This window comes from Mustela lutreola, chromosome 16 (genome assembly GCF_030435805.1).
Source record: "Mustela lutreola isolate mMusLut2 chromosome 16, mMusLut2.pri, whole genome shotgun sequence".
NCBI lineage: Eukaryota > Metazoa > Chordata > Mammalia > Carnivora > Mustelidae > Mustela > Mustela lutreola.
The window spans coordinates 63,636,775-63,646,685 of NC_081305.1; positions in this window are offsets into that span (position 1 = coordinate 63,636,775).

Consider the following 9,911-nt stretch of genomic DNA (forward strand, 5'->3'; position numbering starts at 1 on the left):
CCAGGACGCGAACATGGAGCCCGGGAAAGCAAGGCCAAAGAGGCACAAGCTCTCCCGCAGCTCTTCTTCCCTGACGCGACTGAAGCCTTGCTGAGGTTGCAGCAGTGAAGTGCTGTTCGCTAAAAGCCAAAGTCTCTGCGAAAGCACATCATTCGCTGAGAAATGTTCTGCGGGCTGCTGCTGCTTGCCTGAGCCAAGTCTCGCGGGTGGAGAAACCCGCATACAGCGAAAGCCTCATTGCCTGGGTATCTCACCTGGGACAGCACAGCATTCCATGGGAAATCAGAGTTGGGTTTGGGGATGCTGCTGCTGCTTGCCTGAGCTAGTCTCCACATCTCGGTGGAAGATACCCGCATGGAGCGAAATACCCTTTGCCCTAACATCCCCTCTGCCTGAGATAGAAGCCAAGTGTGGGGAAGGCGCAGCACGCCGCCCCCGGAAAAGAGAAGGAGCCGTTGTCCTTGGGGTCGGGAAACTCTCGGGAAGCAGGATAGCCTGCCGTGGCACGAACAGCAGGCCGGTGGCAAGACAAGTGTCACCCGCTCCCTGTGCGGAGAGATGGAAGCCTGGCTGCTAAGGAGACATGAGGGTCGACTAGGGCAGAGGCGCGTGCTCCACTCTGAGGAAGGAGTCTGGGTAGAAAGCATGCCTGTCCTGAGCCTGTTGGGCAATGAGACAGAAGCTCCTTGGCCACCTGGCCCTGGGGCAGGCATGCTGTAGCTAACAGGCGCCTACGCTGAACTCGCCGAAACAGCTCCCTGAAATAACGGGGAGTCAATGCCGACTTCCTCCAGGATGTGGAAGCTAGGAGGAGGCACGGTGTTTAAAGGGAAGGAGTGGGGACAGTCCCCCAAGCTCCCTATTCGGTGTACGGCCGGTGTGCAGGGATCCTGTCACATCTCCTTTCCTGTGGGGAAAGCAGTGGCCTAGTCGCCGAGTTCGCCTGAGTGCCAGAGTAAAAGGCCAAGCAATGCCTACACTGGGAAATGGTAGTGTGCATTGAGGACCATCCTAGGCGACGCACGCTACTGCAGAATTGTGGCTGTGCCTGCTTCATTCAGCCTGGCAGGATGAACCCAGGACCCGAACATGGAGCCCGGGAAAGCAAGGCCCAAGAGGCACCAGCTCTCCCACAGCTCTTCTTCCCTGCCACGACAGACAGAATGACCAAAGCCTTGCAGAAGAAGCAGCAGTGACGTGCGGTTCGTGCCAAGCTGTAAACCTCTGCGAAAGCATAGGAGTCGCTGGGAAATCAGAGTCGGTTCTGTGGGCTGCTGTGGCAGCTTGCCTTAGCCTAGTATTCGTAGCAGGATGGGAGAAACCCGCATAGAGCTAAAGCTTCTTTGCTCGGGCATCCCCTCTGGGAAAGCACAGCATTCTTTGGGAAATCAGAGTCGGGTCTGTGGGATGCTCCTGTTTGGCTGAGCTGGTCTCCACAGCACGGTGTAACAAACCCATTTGGAGCGAAATCCTCTTAGCCAGGGCATCCCCTCTGCCAGAGAGAGAAGCGCCTTTGCGCCTGTGGAAAGAGCCTTAAGGAAAGGGACACGTCTCTCACTGCGCTCCCCAGGAGTATGTCTGAGGAACATGGAGAAGAGCAGGAGCTGTTGGCCTTCTGGTCTGGAAACGGTTGCGAAGCAGGAGAGCCCGCCCTGACAGGAACAGCGACAGGTGGCAATACTAGTGTCACCGGCTCCCAAGTTCAGTGAGACGGAAGCCTGGCTGCTAAGGAGACAGGAGGGCATGACGTGGGCAGGGCGCGTGCTCCTCTCTTAGGAAGGAGTCTTGGCAGAAAGCATGCCTGTCCTGAGCCTCTGGGTCCAAAAAGATAGCAGTTCTTTGGCCACCTGTCCGTTGTTCAGATATGTGCTCGCCACCAGGCGCCTACCCTGAACTCGCAGAAACAGCTCCTGAAATAACGGGGAGTAAGATGCCGTCTTCCTCCAGGATGTGGAAGCATGGAGGAAGGACGGGGTTTAAGGGGAAGGAGTAGGGACAGTCCCTCATAGCTCCCTATACAGTGTACGGGCCTTGTGCAGGGATCCTGTCACCTCTCCTTTCCTGTGGGGAAAGCACTGGCCTAGTCCGCGAGTCCGCCTGAGCGCCGGAGTAAAAGTCCAAGCGATGCCTACACTGGGAGATGGTAGTGTGCATTGCGGGCCATCCTAGGCTACGCACGCTACTGCAGAATTGTGGCTGTGCCTGCTTCGTTCAGCCTGGCAGGGTGAACCCAGGACCCGAACATGGAGCCCGGGAAAGCAAGGCCCAAGAGGCACCAGCTCTCCCACAGCTCTTCTTCCCTGCCACGACAGACAGAATGACCAAAGCCTTGCAGAAGAAGCAGCAGTGACGTGCGGTTCGTGCCAAGGTGTAAACCTCTGCGAAAGCATAGGAGTCACTGGGAAATCAGAGTCGGTTCTGTGGGCTGCTGTGGCAGCTTGCCTTAGCCTAGTATTCGTAGCAGGATGGGAGAAACCCGCATAGAGCTAAAGCTTCTTTGCTCGGGCATCCCCTCTGGGAAAGCACAGCATTCTTTGGGAAATCAGAGTCGGGTCTGTGGGACACTCCTGTTTCGCTGTGCTGGTCTCCACAGCACGGTGTAACAAACCCGAATGTAGCGATATCCTCTTTGCCTGGGCATCCGCTCTGCCTGAGAGAGAATTGCGCTTGTGCCTGTGGAAAGAGCCTTAAGGAAAGAGACGCGTCTTTCACTGCACTCCCCAGGAGCATGTCTGTGGAAGGTGCAGCACGCTGCCCAGGGAGAAGAGCAGGAGCCGTTGGCCTCCTGGTCTGGAAAGGGTTGAGAAGCAGGAGAGCCTGCCTGGAAGGCACAGCGGCCGTTGGCAATACAAGTTTCACCGGCTCCCAGAGCAGAGAGACGGAAGCCTGGCTGCTAAGGAGACGGACCCTGGCTGCTAAGGGCACGTGCTCCTCTCTTATGAACGAGGATGGGTAGAAAGCATGCCTGTCCTGGGCCTCTGGGCGCAAGGAGACAGCAGTTCCTGGGCGACCTGTCCCTGGGGTAGACATGCTCTAGCCACCAGGCGCCTACGCTGAACTCACAGAAAGAGCTCCCTGAAATAATGGGAGTCAGATGCCTTCTTCCTCCAGGATGTGGAAGCTGGGAGGAGGCACGGGGTTTAAGGGGAAGGAGTAGGGACACTCCCCCAAAGCACCCTATTCAGTGCACGGGCCATGTGCAGGGATCCTGTCACCTATCCTTTCCTGTGGGGAAAGCCTTGGCCTAGTCTGCGAGTACGCCTGAGCGCCAGAGTAAAAGTCCAAGCGATGCCTACACTGGGAGATGGTAGTGTGCATAGAGTGCCATCCTAGGCTACGCACGCTACTGCAGCGTTGTGGATGTGTCTGCTTAATTGGGCCTGGCAGGGTGAACCCAGGACGCGAACATGGAGCCCGGGATAGCAAGTCGCAAGAGACCAGCTCTCCTGCGGCTCTTCATCCCTGCCGCGACGGAGTGAACACCCAAAGCCTATCTGAGGAAGTAGCAGTGAAGTGCGGTTCGTGCCAAGCTGTAAACATCTGTGAAACTTTGCAGTCGCTGGGAAATCAGTCCGTTCTGTGGCTGCTTTTGTTGCTTGCCTTAGCCTAGGATTCGTAGCAGGATGGGAGAATCCCGCATAGAGCGAAAGCCTCTTTGCCCTGGCATCCCCTCTGGGATAGCACAGCATTCTTTGGGAAATCAGAGTCGGGTCGGAGGGATTCTCCTGTTGCCTGAGCTGTGTAATAAACCCGCATTGAGCGAAATCCTCTATGCCTGGGCATCCCCTCTGCCTGAGAGAGAAGCGCGCTTGCGCCTGTGGAAAGAGCCTTGAGGAAAGGGACACGTTTTACACTACACTCCCCAGGAGCATATCTGTGGAAAGTGCAGCACGATGCCCGGGGAGAAGAGCAGGAGCCGTTGGCCTTCTGGTCTGGAAACGGTTGCGAAGCAGGAGAGCCGTCCCTTAGAGGCACAGCGGCTGGTGGTAATACAAGTGTCACCCGCTCCCAGTGCACAGGACGGAAGCCTGGCTGCTAAGTAGACAGGAGTGGATGAGTATGGCAGTGGAATACTCCACTCTAAGAAAGGAGTCTGGGTTGAAAGCATGCCTTTCCTCAGCCTGTTGGCCAAAGAGACAGCAGCTCCTTGGCAACCTGTCCCTGGGGCAGACATGCTCAAGCCACCAGGCGCCTACGCTGAACTCGCAGAAACAGCTCCCTGAAATAACGGGGAGTCAGATGCCGACTTCCTCCAGGATGTGGAAGCTTGGAGGAGTCACGGGGTTTAAGGGGATGGAGCGGGGACAGTCCCCCAAAGCTCCCTATTCAGTGTACGGCCGGTGTGCAGGGATCCTGTCACCTCTCCTTTCCTGTGGGGAAAGCACTGGGCTAGTCCGCGAGTCCGCCTGAGCGCCAGCGTAAAAGGCCAAGAGATGCCTACACTGGGAGATGGTAGTGTGCATTGAGTGCCATCCTAGGCTACGCACGCAACTTAGAATTGTGGCTGTGTCTGCTTAGTTCTGTCTGGCATGGTGAACCCAGGACCCGAACATGGAGCCCGGGAAAGCAAGGCCCAAGAGGCACCAGCTCTCCCACAGCTCTTTTTCCCTGACGCGACAGAGAGAATGACCAAAGCCTTGCTGAGGAAGCAGCAGTGAAGTGCGGTTTGTGCCAAGCTGAAAACCTATGCGAAAGCATAGCAGTCGCTGGGAAATCAGAATCGGTTCTGTGGGCTGCTGTGGCTGCTTGCCTTACCTTGTATTCCTCGCAGGATGGGAGAAAACCGCATAGAGCGAAAGCTTCTTTGCTCGGGCATCCCCTCTGGGAAAGCACAGCATTCTTTGGGAAATCAGAGTCGGGTCTGTGGGTAGCTCCTGTTTGGCTGAGCTGGTCCCCACCGAACGGTGTAACAAACCCATATGGAGCGAAATCCTCTTAGCCAGGGCATCCCCTCTGCCAGAGAGAGAAGCGCGGTTGCGCCTGTGGAAAGAGCCTTAAGGAAAGGGACACGTCTTTCACTGCAATCCCCAGGACTATGTCTGTGGAACATGGAGAAGAGCAGGAGCCGTTGGCCTTCTGGTCTGGAAACGGTTGCGAAGCAGGAGAGCCCGCCCTGACAGGAACAGCGACAGGTGGCAATACTAGTGTCACCGGCTCCCAGTTCAGAGAGACGGAAGCCTGGCTGCTAAGGAGACAGGAGGGCATGAGGTGGGCAGGGCGCGTGCTCCTCTCTTAGGAAGGAGTCTTGGCAGAAAGCATGCCTGTCCTGAGCCTCTGGGTCCAAAGAGATAGCAGTTCCTTGGCCACCTGTCCGTTGTTCAGATATGTGCTCGCCACCAGGCGCCTACCCTGAACTCGCAGAAACAGCTCCTGAAATAACGGGGAGTCAGATGCCTTCTTCCTGCAGGATGTGGAAGCTTGGAGGAGGGACGGGGTTTAAGGGGAGGAGTGGGGACAGTCCCTCATAGTTCCTATTCAATGTATGGGCGGTGTGCAGGGATCCTGTCACCTCTCCTTTCCTGTGGGGAAAGCACTGGCCTCGTTCGCGAGTCCACCTGTGCGCCGGAGTAAAAGGCCAAGCGATGCCTACACTGGGAGATGGTAGTGTGCATAGAATGCCATCCTAGGCTACGCACGCCACTATAGGGTTGTATCTGTGTCTGCTTAGTTCGGCCCGTGAGGGTGAACCCAGGACGCGAACATGGAGCCCGGGAAAGCAAGGCCAAAGAGGCACAAGCTCTCCCGCAGCTCTTCTTCCCTGACGCGACTGAAGCCTTGCTGAGGTTGCAGCAGTGAAGTGCTGTTCGCTAAAAGCCAAAGTCTCTGCGAAAGCACATCATTCGCTGAGAAATGTTCTGCGGGCTGCTGCTGCTTGCCTGAGCCAAGTCTCGCGGGTGGAGAAACCCGCATACAGCGAAAGCCTCATTGCCTGGGTATCTCACCTGGGACAGCACAGCATTCCATGGGAAATCAGAGTTGGGTTTGGGGATGCTGCTGCTGCTTGCCTGAGCTAGTCTCCACATCTCGGTGGAAGATACCCGCATGGAGCGAAATACCCTTTGCCCTAACATCCCCTCTGCCTGAGATAGAAGCCAAGTGTGGGGAAGGCGCAGCACGCCGCCCCCGGAAAAGAGAAGGAGCCGTTGTCCTTGGGGTCGGGAAACTCTCGGGAAGCAGGATAGCCTGCCGTGGCACGAACAGCAGGCCGGTGGCAAGACAAGTGTCACCCGCTCCCTGTGCGGAGAGATGGAAGCCTGGCTGCTAAGGAGACATGAGGGTCGACTAGGGCAGAGGCGCGTGCTCCACTCTGAGGAAGGAGTCTGGGTAGAAAGCATGCCTGTCCTGAGCCTGCTGGGCAACGAGACAGAAGCTCCTTGGCCACCTGGCCCTGGGGCATCCATGCTGTAGCTACCAGGCGCCTACGCTGAACTCGCCGAAACAGATCCCTGAAATAACGGGGAGTCAATGCCGACTTCCTCTAGGATGTGGAAGCTAAGAGGAGGCACGGTGTTTAAAGGGAAGGAGTGGGGACAGTCCCCCAAGCTCCCTATTCGGTGTACGGCCGGTGTGCAGGGATCCTGTCACCTCTCCTTTCCTGTGGGGAAAGCAGTGGCCTAGTCGCCGAGTTCGCCTGAGTGCCAGAGTAAAAGGCCAAGCAATGCCTACACTGGGAAATGGTAGTGTGCATTGAGGACCATCCTAGGCGACGCACGCTACTGCAGAATTGTGGCTGTGCCTGCTTCGTTCAGCCTGGCAGGATGAACCCAGGACCCGAACATGGAGCCCGGGAAAGCAAGGCCCAAGAGGCACCAGCTCTCCCACAGCTCTTCTTCCCTGCCACGACAGACAGAATGACCAAAGCCTTGCAGAAGAAGCAGCAGTGACGTGCGGTTCGTGCCAAGCTGTAAACCTCTGCAAAAGCATAGGAGTCGCTGGGAAATCAGAGTCGGTTCTGTGGGCTGCTGTGGCAGCTTGCCTTAGCCTAGTATTCGTAGCAGGACGGGAGAAACCCGCATAGAGCTAAAGCTTCTTTGCTCGGGCATCCCCTCTGGGAAAGCACAGCATTCTTTGGGAAATCAGAGTCGGGTCTGTGGGATGCTCCTGTTTGGCTGAGCTGGTCTCCACAGCACGGTGTAACAAACCCATATGGAACAAAATCCTCTTTGACTAGGCATCCCCTCTGCCAGAGAGAGAAGCGCGGTTGCGCCTGTGGAAAGAGCCTTAAGGAAAGGGACACGTCTCTCACTCCGCTCCCCAGGAGTATGTCTGAGGAACATGGAGAAGAGTAGGAGCTGTTGGCCTTCTGGTCTGGAAACGGTTGCGAAGCAGGAGAGCCCGCCCTGACAGGAACAGCGTCAGGTGGCAATACTAGTGTCACCGGCTCCCAAGTTCAGTGAGACGGAAGCCTGGCTGCTAAGGAGACAGGAGGGCATGAGGTGGACAGGGCGCGTGCTCCTCTCTTAGGAAGGAGTCTTGGCAGAAAGCATGCCTGTCCTGAGCCTCTGGGTCCAAAGAGATAGCAGTTCCTTGGCCACCTGTCCGTTGTTCAGATATGTGCTTGCCACCTGGCGCCTACCCTGAACTCGCAGAAACAGCTCCTGAAATAACGGGGAGTAAGATGCCGTCTTCCTCCAGGATGTGGAAGCATGGAGGAAGGACGGGGTTTAAGGGGAAGGAGTGGGGACAGTCCCTCATAGCTCCCTATACAGTGTACGGGCCGTGTGCAGGGATCCTGTCACCTCTCCTTTCCTGTGGGGAAGCACTGGCCTAGTCCGCGAGTCCGCCTGAGCGCCGGAGTAAAAGTCCAAGCGATGCCTACACTGGGAGATGGTAGTGTGCATTGAGGGCCATCCTAGGCTACGCACGCTACTGCAGAATTGTGGCTGTGCCTGCTTCGTTCAGCCTGGCAGGGTGAACCCAGGACCCGAACATGGAGCCCGGGAAAGCACGGCCCAAGAGGCACCAGCTCTCCCACAGCTCTTTTTCCCTGACGCGACAGAGAGAATGACCAACGCCTTGCTGAGGAAGCAGCAGTGAAGTGCGGTTTGTGCCAAGCTGAAAACCTAATCGAAAGCATAGGAGTCGCTGGGAAATCAGAGTCGGTTCTGTGGGCTGCCGTGGCTGCTTGCCTTACCTTGTATTCCTCGCAGGATGGGAGAAAACCGCATAGAGCGAAAGCTTCTTTGCTTGGGCATTCCCTCTGGGAAAGCACAGCATTCTTTGGGAAATCAGTCGGGTCTGTGGGGAGCTCCTGTTTGACTGAGCTGGTCCCCACCGCACGGTGTAACAAACCCATATGCAGCGAAATCCTCTTAGCCAGGGCATCCCCTCTGCCAGAGAGAGAAGCGCGGTTGCGCCTGTGGAAAGAGCCTTAAGGAAAGGGACACGTCATTCACTGCACTCCCCAGGAGTATGTCTGTGGAACATGGAGAAGAGCAGGAGCCGTTGGCCTTCTGGTCTGGAAACGGTTGCGAAGCAGGAGAGCCCGCCCTGACAGGAACAGCGACAGGTGGCAATACTAGTGTCACCGGCTCCCAGTTCAGAGAGACGGAAGCCTGGCTGCTAAGGAGACAGGAGGGCATGAGGTGGGCAGGGCGCGTGCTCCTCTCTTAGGAAGGAGTCTTGGCAGAAAGCATGCCTGTCCTGAGCCTCTGGGTCCAAAGAGATAGCAGTTCCTTGGCCACCTGTCCGTTGTTCAGATATGTGCTCGCCACCAGGCGCCTACCCTGAACTCGCAGAAACAGCTCCTGAAATAACGGGGAGTCAGATGCCTTCTTCCTGCAGGATGTGGAAGCTTGGAGGAGGGACGGGGTTTAAGGGGAGGAGTGGGGACAGTCCCTCATAGTTCCTATTCAGTGTATGGGCGGTGTGCAGGGATGCTGTCACCTCTCCTTTCCTGTGGGGAAAGCACTGGCCTAGTCTGCGAGTCCACCTGTGCGCCGGAGTAAAAGGCCAAGCGAAGCCTACACTGGGAGATGGTAGTGTGCATAGAATGCCATCCTAGGCTACGCACGCCACTATAGGGTTGTATCTGTGTCTGCTTAGTTCGGCCCGTGAGGGTGAACCCAGGACGCGAACATGGAGCCCGGGAAAGCAAGGCCAAAGAGGCACAAGCTCTCCCGCAGCTCTTCTTCCCTGACGCGACTGAAGCCTTGCTGAGGTTGCAGCAGTGAAGTGCTGTTCGCTAAAAGCCAAAGTCTCTGCGAAAGCACATCATTCGCTGAGAAATGTTCTGCGGGCTGCTGCTGCTTGCCTGAGCCAAGTCTCGCGGGTGGAGAAACCCGCATACAGCGAAAGCCTCATTGCCTGGGTATCTCACCTGGGACAGCACAGCATTCCATGGGAAATCAGAGTTGGGTTTGGGGATGCTGCTGCTGCTTGCCTGAGCTAGTCTCCACATCTCGGTGGAAGATACCCGCATGGAGCGAAATACCCTTTGCCCTAACATCCCCTCTGCCTGAGATAGAAGCCAAGTGTGGGGAAGGCGCAGCACGCCGCCCCCGGAAAAGAGAAAGAGCCGTTGTCCTAGGGGTCGGGAAACTCTCGGGAAGCAGGATAGCCTGCCGTGGCACGAACAGCAGGCCGGTGGCAAGACAAGTGTCACCCGCTCCCTGTGCGGAGAGATGGAAGCCTGGCTGCTAAGGAGACATGAGGGTCGACTAGGGCAGAGGCGCGTGCTCCACTCTGAGGAAGGAGTCTGGGTAGAAAGCATGCCTGTCCTGAGCCTGTTGGCCAACGAGACAGAAGCTCCTTGGCCACCTGGCCCTGGGGCAGGCATGCTGTAGCTAACAGGCGCCTACGCTGAACTCGCCGAAACAGCTCCCTGAAATAACGGGGAGTCAATGCCGACTTCCTCCAGGATGTGGAAGCTAGGAGGAGGCACGGTGTTTAAAGGGAAGGAGTGGGGACAG